The sequence below is a fragment of the Alligator mississippiensis genome, chromosome 2 (genome assembly GCF_030867095.1).
Source record: "Alligator mississippiensis isolate rAllMis1 chromosome 2, rAllMis1, whole genome shotgun sequence".
In the NCBI taxonomy this organism is placed as follows: domain Eukaryota; kingdom Metazoa; phylum Chordata; order Crocodylia; family Alligatoridae; genus Alligator; species Alligator mississippiensis.
In genome coordinates, this window is record NC_081825.1 from 178405013 (window position 1) to 178421153 (window position 16141).

Genomic DNA, 16141 nt, shown 5'->3' on the forward strand with positions numbered 1-16141 from the left:
TCTGGATAATTGAAGTTGCCCATGAAGACCATGTCCTGTGCACACGTAGCCTCTGTCAGCTCACAGGCAAACTCTAAATTGAGTTCCTCCCCCGGTTTGGTGGTCTGTAGTATATACCTACAGTTAGGTCTCTCTCGCTGTGCTCCTTCCCCCTTCCCCCCCTGCAGCTTGACCCAGAAGGTTTCTAATCATTCTTCTTTGGAGCCAATGTCGGCCTCCAGGGAGGTGTACTGCTTTTTCACATGGAGACCAACACCTCCACCCTTCTTCCCTACACACTCCCTCCTATGCAGGGTGTAGCCCTCTATGGCTATGCTCCAATCATATGAGGAGTCTTACCAGATCTCCGTGATCCCTACTAGATCGTACTACCCGCTGAAGAGTAGGAGGGCTAGCTCCTCCTGCTTTTTCCTCATGCTCCTGGCATTAGTGTACAGGCACCTGAGTCCTTCTATTGAGGCCCTTGGCTTCCTGTCATGCTGAAAGAGAACTATTCCTTAAGCTCCTGCAAGAATGGCTCTTCTGGTATCCCTATCTATGGAGCTTTCTTGTATGTTGGTCCCTGGGCAAGCTCCAGTCAGTGTTTCCCTCTCCCCCAGCAATCTTAGTTTAAAGCCCTATCTAGAAGATTGGTCATCCTGGCCAAGAACAGAGAGTTACCTCTCTGCGTGAGGTGGATGCCATCTGTGCCCAGGAGTCCTTTCTCTCTGGAGTGCATGCTGTGGTCAAGAAAACCGAAGCCTTCTCGGTGACACCACTGTTGAAGTCATTGGTTGACTTCCTCAGTGCATTAGCTTATGCCAATTGGTCCTCACCCTCCCTTGAAGTGCCTTCCTGAAGAGTTGCTCCCCTAGATTTTGATGCTCACCCCTGACATACTTGTAGGTAGCTATCAAGTCACCCCTTTGCCTTCTCTTACTCAGACTAAACAGGCCCAGTTCCTGGAGTCTCTCCCATAAGGCCTATCCCCCCATGACCCTAACCGTATGGATGGCCCTTTGTACCCTCTCAAGCATATCCATATCCTTCTTGAAGTGTGGTGCCCAGAATGGGACACAGTACTCCAGCTGAGGTCTTACCAGTGCTGAATAGAGAGGGAGGAGTACCACCCTGGCTCTACTGGCCACACATCAGCTGATGAACACCAGAGTTCTATTTGCCTTTCTGGCAACCTCATCATTTTGTTGGCTCATGATCATCTTCCTGTCAACTGTGACCCTCAGGTTGTGTTCAGACGCTGTGCCAGCCAGTGGACCACCACCCATTGTGTAGTTATGGTGAGGGTTCTTCCTATCCAGATGAAGGACTTTGCACTTCTCCCTGTTAAAAGTAATCTGATTCTGTTCTGTCCATGAATTCAGTTTGTCAAGGCTGTGCTGAATCTTTACCCTGTAAGATGTAGATGACAGCTAGGGACCATACTTTGTGTGGACGTGGAGGTTCCAGGTCTCTCCTCCGGCTGCTTAGAACTCACACATGATGTGTCGCTGCTTGCACCACTGTGCTCTGAACTGGAGTCGCTGACAGCAGGCCATGTGGCCTGTGTGGTGGGAAAGCTAGGAACACTGGAACTGCCCACAGGCGAGGATGCCTTGGTGGTTGTAATGGTTCTCAATGTGTGTCATTCCAAGATTTCCATGACTTGATGCATATACTGATAGTGAACATTATGCCTGATGGGGGTGCCCAGGTGCTGTGCCTTGCAACATCCCTATGGAACTTGGTGCACAGCAACTTTGTCTTGACACAGCACTGTTCAGGGGTTCTGTTGTGTCCACAGTCAGCCATTCTGCTGGAGACATCACAGTAAATGTAATATGCCAGTTTTCTCTCAGGCTGATCACTAATTGATGAAGCACTTCTGGTTGTGCTATAACACGGGCAAAACTCTTCACTTCATTAATGGCCCACGTAGACCTAGAACTTGTTGGCACTGTCTGCTTGGTCTTCTCATGTTCATCAGTCATGTTGTGTCTGCGGGTGTACCCCCCAAGTGTTTTGGGGCCTTAATTTATAGATCTTAAATTGACCTCTCCATGGAAAGGTCACCCAACCAACCCCTGCACAGAAGTGTATGTAAAGGTACAAGACAAGACATGTTGCACGGGAGAGTAGCAAATTTTGGCACCAAACCAAGGGGTTGATATAGGTTAATTTAAGAGCAGACTGGGTTCAGTGGGTGAGGAAACAGTGATAGGACTGTTAGGTCCCAGCTCAAGTCTGGGTTCGTGCCCGGTATGCAAAGGCCAATAAAGATACCAGGGGTGAAAGTATAAAAAAGATTTATTGCTAGCAATAAAAGGTGCAAGCGGAATAATTTCACTCTACAAGCACAGCACATATGCAATACTGAGCCCCTTATATACAAGAGTTGAATCTTCATAAGCATCCTTGTTTGCTAATTGGTTATAAAGGAGTGACGCAAGGAGTTCTTTACTGAGCATGTCTCTATACCTGTGTTTCAGCTATGTATCTCATTAACATACATATATGTTTCATTAGCATATATCTTCTCCGCCTAGGGGTGTTATTTTTAGTATTATAATGAGCTCCTTGTTCCAGTAACTCTGATTCTGTTTTTTGTTTTCAAGCTTCCTCTACCTAAGACTTTGCTCCTTATCATTGTAGATGGGCATTCGACACATAACATTCACTTTTGCTTAGGCTTTGCATAGTAGTTTCTAGGTCGAACCTTACATTTCCCTCATCTGGAGCATTCATAATTATTATTAATTATGATTGCTCCATTCAATTTGACTTAACACAAATCTAGTATTCTCAGCTTTCTTTGTTTGCAAAATCATTTGATTTACCTTAGGCCTGAAGATAGATGCGATACAAACCGGTATACATTGGATACAGAAACAAACCATAATCCTTATAAAACAAAACAGAATAACCATACAAAATAACTGTTTCAACCATCCAAAATTGGGAAGCCAGGAAGTTAACCAGGAAAAGTCTAAGCCAGATAATTCTTTCAACGTCTGTGTCAGTCGTTGTAAGGCACCAATTTTGTCTTCAATTAGCACAGAATTATCAGTGAGGTTGAAGCAGCACATTCCTTTTAAGGTTTCACACCCCAGATTGTGTCGCAACAAGAGATAATCAATAGCGGCTCTATTCTCTAAGACAGCGTCCCTTAGTTGTTTTTGTTCAGCATTCAAGGCTGAGAGCACTTGAGATGTAGCATTTAGTCCTTTTGCTAAAACACAGGCCACTGCATTAAGATTTCTGCTATTACTTACAGCAAGACCCGGAACCTCCACCATAGATGCAGCTAATGCTGTGTATTCTGCTTTAGATAATAGTCCAGGGGAATCATTCTCATCACAATCAGCAGTGAGAGTAGTGTATGCTCGTTTAAACCTCCCACCAAGAGGGGTTTGTTCAGTGTGCATTAGGTCAGACTTCCTTGGAAGAGCTGCAGTTACCCGGGCAATGGTGAATGGTCCCCCAGTAGCATTCGCTGGAAGGTATGAATATATCATTCTCCCGCAGGCCAGAAACCATCCTCGAGGAAGGATGGTATGTGTGTATACATAGGATATTTGACTGGTCTTATTACAGAAGATTTTTCTACCTTGGTTCAATTTAAAGCAATTATTGGTACAATTAACTATTAAGAAACATTCAGAAGCATTAGCTGTTGCCTGAATCCGTACAGAAAACATGTCTCTGCTTTTCTCTTTTACAATAGTCCCCCACTTATATATATCCTGATATGTATTTTCCTTCTCTACATCTTTCAGCATAGTATAATTCTGTAAAATTTTCAAAGGGGTAGGTACTGCAATTAAGCATGAGGTAAAAACCAGATGAGCATTGATCCCTCCCGCTAAGCAGAAGTCTGTTCTATTTAATATTTCCCGGGCCAGATAAATCCAGACATTTTCCTGAGGGTCAAATTCTTGTGGTAAAAGATTTTCCCCTCCTATAAGTAGGAGTGGACAGATCAGGGTGCCCCACACTAAAACCTTGAACAATTTCATAATAAGGCTTGTAAAACTTGATCAAAGATTGACAAATTATTCAAAGTTCCTTTCTTTTGAATAGGAATTTTAAGTCCCTTATTGGCTCCATCTTCCACTGTTCTCTGCCTCCGGTCCCGGAGTTTGCAGGAGTTTCTACTTGTTCTGGTTCAGCCACCGGCTTTAGGCGACTGGAATGTATCCAAGTCTTGATTCCTTTGAGCTTTGCTGCCGTCGGGGTCGTTAAAAGTACTCTATATGGGCCCTTCCATCTGGCTCGAAGTGGTTCCTCGTTCCAATCTTTCACAAGAGCGTAACTTCCAGGTAATAATCGATTTTCCGGGGCCGGAGACTGGTTCTGTGTCTGCAGCACGTCCCGTACCTGCTGATGGTTGGAAGACAAAACAGAAACCAAAGACCATACATATTCTCTAATCATTCCCTCTCCTAAAACATGTAACTGTTGTTCAGTACCCATGGGCAGACTCAGAGGGTAAGGCTTACCATACATTATCTCAAGTGGGCTTAATCCCAATTTAGAATGTGGTGCGACCCTTACTCACAACAGGGCCAAGGGTAGGGCCTCTGGCCATTTGAGTCGAGCTTCTTGGCAAATCTTTGCAAGGTGTCTTTTTAAGGTCTGATTCATACGTTCCACCTTTCCACTGGACTGGGGTCTCCAAGGGGTGTGTAAATGCCAGCTGATTCCCAGGAACTCAGAAACCTTCTGAGTAATTTGTGCAATGAAATGTGGGCCATTGTCTGACCCTATTCCTTTTGGAAGTCCGAAGCGAGGTATGATTTCTCGTAGGAGTGCCTTGACCACCTCTCGGGCTTGGGCAGTCCGACATGGGAAGCACTCAACCCAATTAGAGAAAGTGTCCACAAAGACAAGGAGATATCTCATCCCCTGTTGCCGGGGTAACTCACTAAAATCCACCTGCCATTCTTCTCCTGGCCCATTGCCTATTCTCTGATGTCCTGAAGTTTCTTTTCTCCCTCCTTTTGGGTTATTTCTCTGGCAGACCTCACATGTCTCTGATACCTTCTTGGCAGCCTCTCTTAATCCCACTCCAGTTACATAGTGACTGATCCACCTTATCAGGGCCCTGGGTCCATAGTGGGTGCCATGATGAGCTCTCTTCACTACCATATGAACCCAGGCAGCTGGGATGATAATGCGGCCATCCTTTGCTACTAGCCACCCGTGCTCCCCCTTCTTTGCTTGAAACTCTTTTATCAATTGTTTGTCTCTTTCCCTGTACTGTGGTGTCACAGGCTGGTATAAGTCTGGGAGGAGAGGTAACAGATTACTTACTTCTGGCAGCAAGTCTATTTGAGGTTTTTTAGCTGCTTTCTTTGCTGTAGCGTCAGCAAATCGATTACCTTTTGTGGGGGGATTATCATTTTTCTTTTGATGTGCTTTACAATGCATTATCGCTACCTCTTTTGGTTCCCAGACTGCCTTGAGGAGGGCTTTTATCTGCTTGCTATGCTTAATGCCTGTTCCTTTTGAATCAAGTAGACCTCGCTCTCTCCATAGCGCTCCGTGAGCATGTAAAACAAGGAAAACATATTTAGAGTCAGTATAAATATTGACAGTTTTGTTGGCCGCCAATTGCAAAGCCCGAGTCATAGCAATGAGTTCAGCCTTTTGAGCTGAAACAGATGGGTTTAAAGGTCCTGCTTCTATCACATTCTGTGTAGTCATGATAGCGTATCCGGATTTTCGAATTCCATTCTCTATATTCGAGCTGCCATCAGTGTAGAACTCCAGGTCAGCTTTTTCAAGAGGTCTGTCTCTCAAATTTGGTCTTGAAGAATAAACAGTTTCCAATGTTTGCAAACAGTCATGCACAAGATCTGGTGTGTCACCCATAGATGGCAACAGTGTTGCTGGATTTACATTGTGAAAAATGGCCAATTTTATTTCAGGCTTATCTAGGAGGATGGCCTGATATCGAGCCATTCGTCCCGGAGTTAACCAGTTCCCTCCTTTCTGGTCCAAGACTGTAAGTACTGCGTGAGGAACATATACAATCATTTCATGGCCTAGGGTTAATTTTTCAGCTTCTTGTATTAGCAGACAGGTAGCAGCAACAGCCCGGAGACAAGCAGGCCATCCACATGACACAAAGTCTAATTTTTTTGAAAAATATGCCACTGGTCGTTGCCAGCTACCCAATTTCTGTGTTAAGACTCCCACGGCTACCCCACCTCGGTCATGCACAAAAAGGGAAAAAGGCTTACTCATGTCCGGTAGTCCTAAAGCGGGTGCTTCAATGAGAGCCTGCTTTAACTGGCAGAATGCTTGCTCACACTCTTCAGTCCATTTGAGTACCTTTTCATCTCCATGTGTTGCCTCATATAGAGGTTTTGCAATAACCCCAAAATTTGGAATCCAAATCCTGCAAAAACCTACTGTACCTAAAAATCCTCGTAGTTGTTTCTTTGTTACTGGGGGTGCCAGCCGGCATATAGCTTCTTTTCTTTCAGGCAACTGGGCTCTCTGACCAGGCTGTAATTCAAATCCTAAGTATGTTACTTTCTGGGATATGGGCTGCATTTTATTTCTGGAAACCCAATATCCTTGTTGACCCAGAAAATTAAGGAGGCAAATTGTTCCTTCTAGGCAGCTTGCTTCAGTGGTGGCTGTTAAAAGCAAGTCATCCACATATTGCAAAAGAGCACAGGACAGTGGCAGTTTTAGCCTGCGTAAATCCTTGCTTAATGCATTGCTGAATAGGGTTGGGCTGTTTTTAAATCCTTGGGGTAAAACAGTCCAGCACAACTGAGTCTTAATGCTAGTATCTGGGTCTTCCCATTCAAATGCAAATATTTCCTGAGATCCCCTCTCTACCGGTATACAGAAGAAAGCATCTTTTAAATCAGTAACCGTAAACCAGTTATGACCTGGGTTCAAAGCAGATAGCAAGGTGTACGGATTAGGCACGGCCGGGTATATACTCACAACCACTTTATTTACAGCTCTCAAGTCTTGGACGAAACGATATTCATTACTCTTAGGCTTCTTCACAGGCAAGATGGGTGTGTTAAAAGCTGATGTACATTCACAGAGAAGGCCGTACTCCAGGAACCGTTCAACTAATGGCTTCAGTCCTTTCCTGGCTTCCATTCGCATTGGATATTGTTTCACACATGGAGGCTGGGCCCCTGGCAAAAGTTGAATCTTCACAGGGTCAGCATTTTTAGCCTTCCCGGGTCGGTGACCTGCCCATACCCATGGAACAACAGCATCGAGCAGGGGTTGAGGAATATCCGGTGTACTCTCCTCTTGGAGAAGGCCGAGAAGGCAAGCCTGTAAATGCCACCCCTTTTCAGGAGGCACTGTTAAAAACATTTGCCCATCCTGGAACGACAACGTAGCTTGCAGTTTACAGAGGAGGTCTCTCCCTAAAAGGGGAACGGGGCAGTTTGGCATGTACAAGAATTGATGGGTAACTTCGGCCTGCCCAATATTACAGGTCATTGGCTGTAGGAAGGGCCATGTTACTGCCTTCCCTGTGACCCCTACCACCGGCACAGTCTTTTTACTTAAAGGTTTCAGTTTTTGAGTTAAGACAGAATGGGCAGCACCTGTATCGACGAGAAAATCTACCGATTCATCTCTGTCCCCTAGTTGCATTTTAACCAGAGGCTCGTCAGGGGACACTGGGATCTGGGTTATCTTTTCCTCCCGGGCCTCCGGTCCCCTTCAATCTGAATCCCTTCCAAAAGCGAACAATCCACTGCTCTCCTCTTTTTTCTTTTCACCTTCCCCAACTTTTCGATAAGGGCATTCCCGCTTCCAATGTCCTTTTTGTTTGCAAAAGGCACATTGATCTTTCTCTAATAGACCCCGTCTCTGCGGCTGTCTCCAGGATCCCTCATCTCTAGGTTTTCTCGTGATTGCAGCTGCCACTAGGGCTGTCTGCATTTTCATCTTTCTCTCCTCTTTCTTGTCCTGTTTCTTTTCCTGAACACTTTCTCAGTTAGTAAATACTTGGTAAGCAATGTCTACTAGTTGGGAAATAGGCATACCTGTTGCTCCGTCTGCCTTCTGCAATTTCTTTCTAATGTCTGGTGCACTCTGACCTATAAAGATCATATTTACCATGCGAGCGTTCGATGCATCCTCCGGATCCTCACGAGTGTATTGCCTAAAAGTAGTGTAAATTCTTTCCAAAAAAGCACTCGGGGTCTCATTAGTCTCCTGTCGAATCTCATACACCTTACTGAGATTTTGAGGTTTTTTCACAGCATCTCTCAATCCTCGGAGGATATATTCTCGATAGGCATGGATGGAGGTCATATCTTGGTCTGGTTTCCAGTCTGGATCCTGGATGGGGACATGATCATCTCTATTTCCTTGCAGGTTCCCTGCAGTAATTTTCTTTTCCACGTACTCATGAGCTTTGTTCACTACCATTCTCCTTTCCTCTGGTGTCAACAGGATATCTAAAAGAGACTGAACATCTGCCCAAGTTGGGTTATGGGTTTTGAAAATCGTTTAAAACTGGTTTTGTACCTTTTCAGGATTCTCTCTCAAGCTAGGGTTATTGTTCTTCCAATTATACAAATCTGAGGTATTGAAAGGAACGTGCACAAAGGTTCGATGGTAGCTTGGCTCACCGTCATCTTCGAGAGGCCCGGGTACCACTTGTTCTCTTAGGGGAAATACCCCATTTCCCTTCCCACGGCCAGGATCAGATTCCCTGTGATGTTTTCCCTTAACCCCGGAGTCTGCTTCTAACTGTACTCTCCATCCTCCTCCTGGGCTTATATCAGGAGAAGTCGGGGAATTTGGAGATTGCCAAGCACCTGATGGCCATGGTTGGCGCTGTTCCAGATCCCTATGTCAGGGGGTATTTACAACTTCTGCCTCAGGGGGGGAAGAAGCAGGAAGAGCAGATGCCAACGAGGAATCAGATGAATCAGGAGGAGGAGGAGGAAGAGGAGGAGAATAAGGTAAAGGCAGCAGAGGGGGGGAGCCTCCGGCTCCGGACAGTCCAGGACAGGATTTGCAGTTGGTCGAGCCACAGCCATCTCACAGTTCCCAACTCCCTCCCCCAATCCACATTCCTCCAAAACTTTTTTATCTCTACAAAGAGACATAAACGCTTGCGCATACAACAATTCCTCCCATTTACCTTTCTGCCGGCAGAACAAAATCAATTGTAAGATGGTATTATAATTAACACTTCCCTCCCGAGGCCAATATTCTTTATCATCTAGCTGATAGCGTGGCCACGCAGTTTCACAGAAGAATTTAGCTTTCTTCTTAGTCATAGGATCCTCACCAAACTCTGCCCAATGTCCCAATAAACAAGAGAGGGGGGTACATTTCCTAACCTTACTGTTAATAGTACCCATCTCAGGGCTGCCTTCCCAGTTCTGACCGTCCGACTTACCTGGGATCCAGGGATCTGTTCTTAGTCCTTGTCCTCACAGGGGAAAAAATCACTGGTCTTGGACTCGGGCCAGACAGAATACTTACAGAGATAATCCCAGGCAGACGTACTGACGGTAGGCCTTATGCCCTTTCTACCCTCTCACCCAGGTGCCTGTTCCTGATACTTTCACTCTATGGCGTTGCACCGTTAGGCTACTGCCGCCTCAGCGATCCAGCTCCTCCTGAAACAAAAGTCTCACCGGGAAAAGAAATCCCGGGGCGCGCTTGACATTTGATAAGGAAAAGCAGATTAGCTGGTCGTCAGTTAGTCCGGGCAAAGCTTATCTACGGCAGTCCCATCTGGGGTGCCAAAAACTGTTAGGTCCCAGCTCAAGTCTGGGTTCGTGCCCAGTATGCAAAGGCCAATAAAGATACCAGGGGTGAAAGTATAAAAAAGATTTATTGCTAGCAATAAAAGGTGCAAGCGGAATAATTTCACTCTACAAGCACAGCACATATGCAATACTGAGCCCCTTATATACAAGAGTTGAATCTTCATAAGCATCCTTGTTTGCTAATTGGTTATAAAGGAGTGATGCAAGGAGTTCTTTACTGAGCATGTCTCTATACCTGTGTTTCAGCTATGTATCTCATTAACATACATATATGTTTCATTAGCATATATCTTCTCCGCCTAGGGGTGTGATTTTTAGTATTATAATGAGCTCTTTGTTCCAGTAACTCTGATTCTGTTTTTTGTTTTCAAGCTTCCTCTATCTAAGACTGTCTGCTCCTTATCATTGTAGATGGGCATTCGACACATAACATTCACTTTTGCTTAGGCTTTGCATAGTAGTTTCTAGGTCGAACCTTACAGGATCAGTTGGGTTGCTCAGTGGTAGGCACTCTCACTCACTCTCTGAGGACCCCTGTGACACCTGAAATCAGAGAGTGATTGAGAGCGCCTACCACTGAGAGAATCCTGTTTTTGTGCAGTAAAATAGCCACTTGCAAAAAGGTGCAGGCAGGCTAGGGCAACCTCAGGACCAGGCTTGGCAATGGTTTACTGGCTAGCCAACAATGGTTGTTGGCAATGGTTTGTTGCACCCATAGGACTGCCTAGCATCACCTCCCATGACTTGGGGCCTGGGGGAGGGGCCAGAGGACCCCCAAATTTGGAGACTGACATAGAATGTAGACTGCTGGGCAAAGCAATTTTTGCAGCTTGCAGTGACCGCTCAGTGCTGAGAAACCCAGGATGCCTGCTAGGGGGACCTCAGGACTCAGGGTGTCAAAGGTTGGGTGTTGCCTGGAGGAAATATTAGGGCTGGTCTCACCTGCTGTCACCTGGAGCTGCAGGGGAACCTGGGGCTCCCTGAAGTCGGACACCGGGAAACAGTGTGCAGTGCTGGGCAAAGGCCATTTTCATGCATTGGGGGGCACAAAAATAGGGGTGCAGCCAAGGGGAAAATCTCAGGAAAGGTCCCTTGTTACCAAAACCCTGGGTAGACTTGCAGGAACAGACCTGGGTGGGCAGAAAGTATCTGGGTCCCTGGTGCCAGAATGGTTTGGGGAGTGAGTTTATTCATGGGTCGAGATGGTGCTGCCCGGGATTGATGAGGAAACAGTATCATAGAATCAAGGGACTGGAATGGACCTGTAAGATCATCAAGTCTGGTTCCCTGCCATGGGCAGGAGGTAGTTGGGCTCAAACAACTTCAACAAGGTGCTTGTCCAGCCTCCTTTTGAACACCTCCAAGAATGGTGACTGCACCACCTCTGCTGGGAGTGTGTTCCAGATTCTGGATACCCTTACAGAAAAGAAATTTTTCCTTATGTCCAGCCTATTTTTTTCCTCAATTAGCTTGTGCCCGTTGGTCCTTGTCCTCCCCAGGGGTGCCTTTCTGAAGAGTTGCTCCCCTAGATCTTGGTGTTTACCCCTGACGTACTTGTAGGCGGCTATCCAGTCACCTCTCAGTCTTCTATTACCCAGACTGAACAAACCCAGTTCCCGGAGTCTCTCCTCATAGGGCCTATCCTCCAGGCTCCTAATCATATGGGTGGCCCTTCTCTGTACCCTTTCAAACTTATCCACATCCTTCCTGAAGTGCGGTGCCAAGAAATGGACACAGTACTCCAGCTATGGCCTCACCAATGCTGAATAGAGGGGGAGGAGACCTCTCTGGATCTATTCAAAACATATTGGCTGATACATGCCAGAGTTCTATTCCTCTGCTGGAGACTTCATTGTATTGTTGGCTCATATTCATATCCTGGTTGATTGTCACCCTCAGATCTTTCAGATCCAGTGCCAGCTAGTGGTTCATCACCCATCGTGCAGTTATGGTGAAGGTTCTTCCTACCCAGATGAAGGACCTGGCACTTATCCCTATTGAACCTCATCTGATTACATTCAGCCCATAGGACCAGTTCATCATGTTTATTGCCCATGCTTACATTCCCATAAAGACACCTGAGTTCACCCCTAGTTGCCTCAGGTTTTCTGTCACTCAGCAAGTGTCTCAGCGCTTTGGTACTCATCTGGATGTCCCCTATGTGAATGCCCTCCCCTGGGTCATCTAGGCCAGAGGATTTATGTGCAGCAGTGGAATCTTCCCTCTCTCCCCTGGATATGCCTAGTTTAAAGCCCTCCTCAGCAAGTCACTAATTCTCAGAGGATACCTTCCTTCTCTGGGTGAAGGGCCTGGCAGTAAGCATTATTATCCTGCTAGTGTTCCCTGATGGTTCGCAGTCTGCTCACCTCATCCTGGAGCTCCCTCACCTGGCCCTCCAGAATCTCTACCAGTTAGCACATCCCATAAGTGGGAGTGCTTGTACCCCAGATCCCAGCATCCAGCACGTGTGCCAGGCAGCCTCCACAGCCTGGAGTCAAGGAAGCTGGGACCACAGGCTCTGTCTGGGTAAAGACCTCCGAGATACCAAGTAGGAGTGGTCCATCTAGATCAGGAAGCCTAGGGATGTGGTGCATGCCCATCACCATATAGCAGGGCAGGCCCTGTTTCCATGGCTCCTTAAGTGCTTCTTTGAGTAGGAGACCAGGTGCATATAATTATCCCCATGTGGCCCTCTCCAGCAGCTGTTGCTATTACTGTGGCCTGTCAGAAAGGCTCGAGTAGCTGCCTGCAGCAGGAACCCCTGGCTTCCTGGCTTCTGGAGCAGCTGGGGGAATTCCCTGGGTCCCTGCATCTCTCCCTGGAGCGGGGGAGGGGAGGGCTGATCCCTTGTCCCCTTTACTTGAGATCCAGATCGGAGGTCTATCCCATGGCATGGGGGGCTTTGACTTCCCGGGGGCGCAACAGGCATGGGGTGTGTTGTGTCTCCATCGGGGGGCAACTCAGGGTTCAGAATACCCACTGATGGCCCCTCCATGCACCCTTCTGTGCGAACTCCTGCGCTAATTTGCATGCTGGGTCAAGAGTGCGCTGGTTTGCACACTCAGTTTGTGTAGCTCTCCTTGGGGGCTGGGGGGGCATGACCTTCCTTGGCTCTACTCAGCTGCCTCCCACCACTATCTGGCTACCTGCTATGGTCCCCCTCTTACCTCCTGACTCTGTGCTGGGGGTTGGGGGCCTCAGGGGTCCACCTGAGGGTCTGCTGGGAGTCTATGGCTCTCACCGGTGCAACAGACCTCTGCCCGTGTGTCTCCACCAGACAGCCAGTCCCAACTGAAGTTTTACCTTTTAAAAGTTTGAATCTTGTTGACTCTCAGAGAGTCAGTTTGGTTGCTCAGGGTTTGGCTGGGTCACTCAGTGTCAGAGTGAGACATTAGGTCAATGCAGGAGGTGACTGGGTGGATCCCAGGGGCCACAAAAAAACCAGGCCCCCAGCAAGGATGACCAATGAGGAGAGAAGCCCCTGGGGTGGGTTCCAGAAGAAAGGAAGTCACAGCGACATAGCGAGGAGGGAAGACCCTGGGTTGCGCCCCTGTTGGCAAGCCTGGTGTGCTGGGTAGGGCCAAGAGGTGGCAAAGTGTGCAGGGTCAGTACTGCCATGGGATACTTGCATGACAGACTAAAGTTTTGGGGACCCCTGTGATACCTATGGGAGCCCAAGATTGGACACCAACAGAGAACGAATGCTGCTGGTCGAAGCGGTTTTTGCAACTTCATTCCAAGCCCAGGGTGCATGCTAGGGAGACCTCAGGGAAATGGGTGGGAGGATGCAGGGTCACTAGGGCTGGCTTCCCCTGGTGTCATCTCTCGGTTCCTGGGTGGAGAACCCAGGAACCTTTAACTTGGACCCAAAATGGGGGGAGGGGGGCATTAATGAGAGTGACAGCCACCTTGGGGTTGTCTCAAGAAGTATTCCCCGGACTTTTTCTGTATTCTGCTTATCACCTCAAAGGACTTTAATGAATGGTCTCTCATCACTGGCCATTGTGCCTTGATAAAGGCAGGGCATGATTTTCTGTTTGAACAGCTGAAGCACTTACCCTATAAATTGCATACAGCCACCATACCGCACCATACCACCTTATCACACAAGAGCCCACCTACACAAGCAGCCATGGATTCCAGCAGAGGTAGGAGTGCTGGTTCAACCACATTCTCCAATACCATCTCTCCAACCGAATTCTTGTCCCACTGCTTCATACATGGTTACCCACTCTTGCACCTGTACCCATTCACAGTGTAGTAATGATCCTGTCACCCATGGTGGTTATAGTTAATCCACTGTAACAGGGAACCCTAGCCCTGTTACTAAGAGACAGGGTGGTCCCTTTAAATCCAGAACCTTCCAGTCATGGCCAGTCAGTCAAGTAGGGGTTAAGGCTCAAGCCCTGCCAGCCAGTCAGGTGACAGGAAGAGGAAGACCAGGGTGCTACAAATGGCAAGTGGAGAAGGCCAGAGGGGCAGGAAGGACGGGGGACTCCCAATGACTATGGTGCTGTGGCTGCAGTCTCTGTCAGAAGACTACACCACACTATGAGCCATCCTCATGATCATCTAAAGTAAGCTGGCATGTTGCTTTTCTAGTTTCTGTATTATCATTTTTTCATTATAAGGCCATAGAAGCCTATGCTTTGTGTTGAATGTTAAAACCAGTGGTTTGGGTGAGGCTATTTGGGGAAGGAGGAGGCCTCATTGGGGGCCCACTGTGGTGTGGGGACCCCAGCAACAGAGAGGGCACAGTATTCGGGGGCTAGCTGATCCCAGTGCCAGAGAGGGCGCAGTATCTGGGGGTGAGCAGCCTCCAGCACCACAGAGAGTACAGGAGCAAGAGTGAGTATTTTTCTGAGAGCTAGAGCCCGGGAGTCAAACCCTGATTAGTGGGTCTTTGACTGAAAGGCCTAGCCAGAGAGAGAACGGGTAGGCTCACAGTGGCCAAGACCCCAACGTAAAAAGGAATTTACAAATACCATCTGCGAGGCTTGGGCGGCGGTGTAGGGGAGGAACAGAGCCGCAGATAGCGCCCCCTGGCATCGGGGCATAAAATGGGCAGCCTCCCACTAAATTAACAACAATTAATTAACAACAAGGTGTGGCAGATGAGAAGGTGGGTGGTTGGCCCATAACAGGTGGGCAGGGCCACCAATAGATGGACCCTGAGCAGGTCCCCTGTTACATCTACCCTCTGTGATTATGGTCCCACACACCACCCCTTGCCACCGTTGCACCACTTTGACACCCTCAGCCACCAGCTGCTGCTTTGGGACCAATACCGAGAGTCAGACTGTCAGACATTGATAAGTTTCCCAGTTGTGGGGTGCTTTCAAATCTTGAAACCCACTGTTTTTAGGAGAAATTTGTATGACTCAGCTAAGTGCTGACTGTCAGTTCCCCTCACAGCTGTTTCTTGCCTGTCGATGTACGATGCTTCGACCCAGACCCCAGCACAAGACTACAGATCAGGACAGTGATTAGGTATTTTCCATAAGCGGTATGGAAATATCACTTATGACATAAGCTAATGGGAAAACAACACAAATCTCCTTTCTTTCACAGCAGCACACTGGTACTCAGAAGGGTCAACAGTACCGTTTAAAAGACAAGCTTATTTTTGGAGAGGGATGCAAGTGCCGAGTGATGATCTCTCAAGTTAGTGAGGTACAGTGTTGGGATATGGATCTGAGGACTTAGTTTTGTTGATTATCCATGACCATTTTTGTTGCCTGTTACTTAACTTTCATAAAGTAAAGTTTTCCCACTGTATAGTTGTCTGTGTGCTTTCACTCAGAAGCCCCTTGAGTGCACACGTGATGACAAGCTCAGCATGCTGGGTGGGGACAAGATGTGCCATTGTGTGTAGGGCCAGTACTGCCTTGGGCAGCTTCTTTGATAACCTACGTTTTTGAGGACCCCTGTGACACCTTAAATCGGAGAGCAAATGAGAGTGCCTAACTACTCTGTTTTGGTGCAGTGACAGAGCTGATTGCAAAAGGTGCAGGCAGGCCAGGGTGATGTGGGCACCAGGGATGGCAATGGTTTATCGGCCAGTCAGGGTTATGGGGACTGTAGGGGTGCCTAGCTTTGCCTCCCATCACTTGTGGGTGGCCTGGGGAGCCCCAGGGTGGGACACTAACAGAGACTGTAGGGAAAGTGCTTTTGCAGCCTAGAGCAAACAACCATAGAGTGGGGTTCCAAATGTGGGGTGCATGCTAGGGAAACCGGTCAAAGCAAGGATATGAAAGTTTGGGCAGTGTCTTGGGGAACCATTTAAGCTGGCTACACCTGGCATCATTTGTAGCTTGGTGGGGAAGCCGGGGACCCCTGAAGTCAGTAAGCATGAAAGAAAGGGCAGTGCTGGGTGAAGTGCA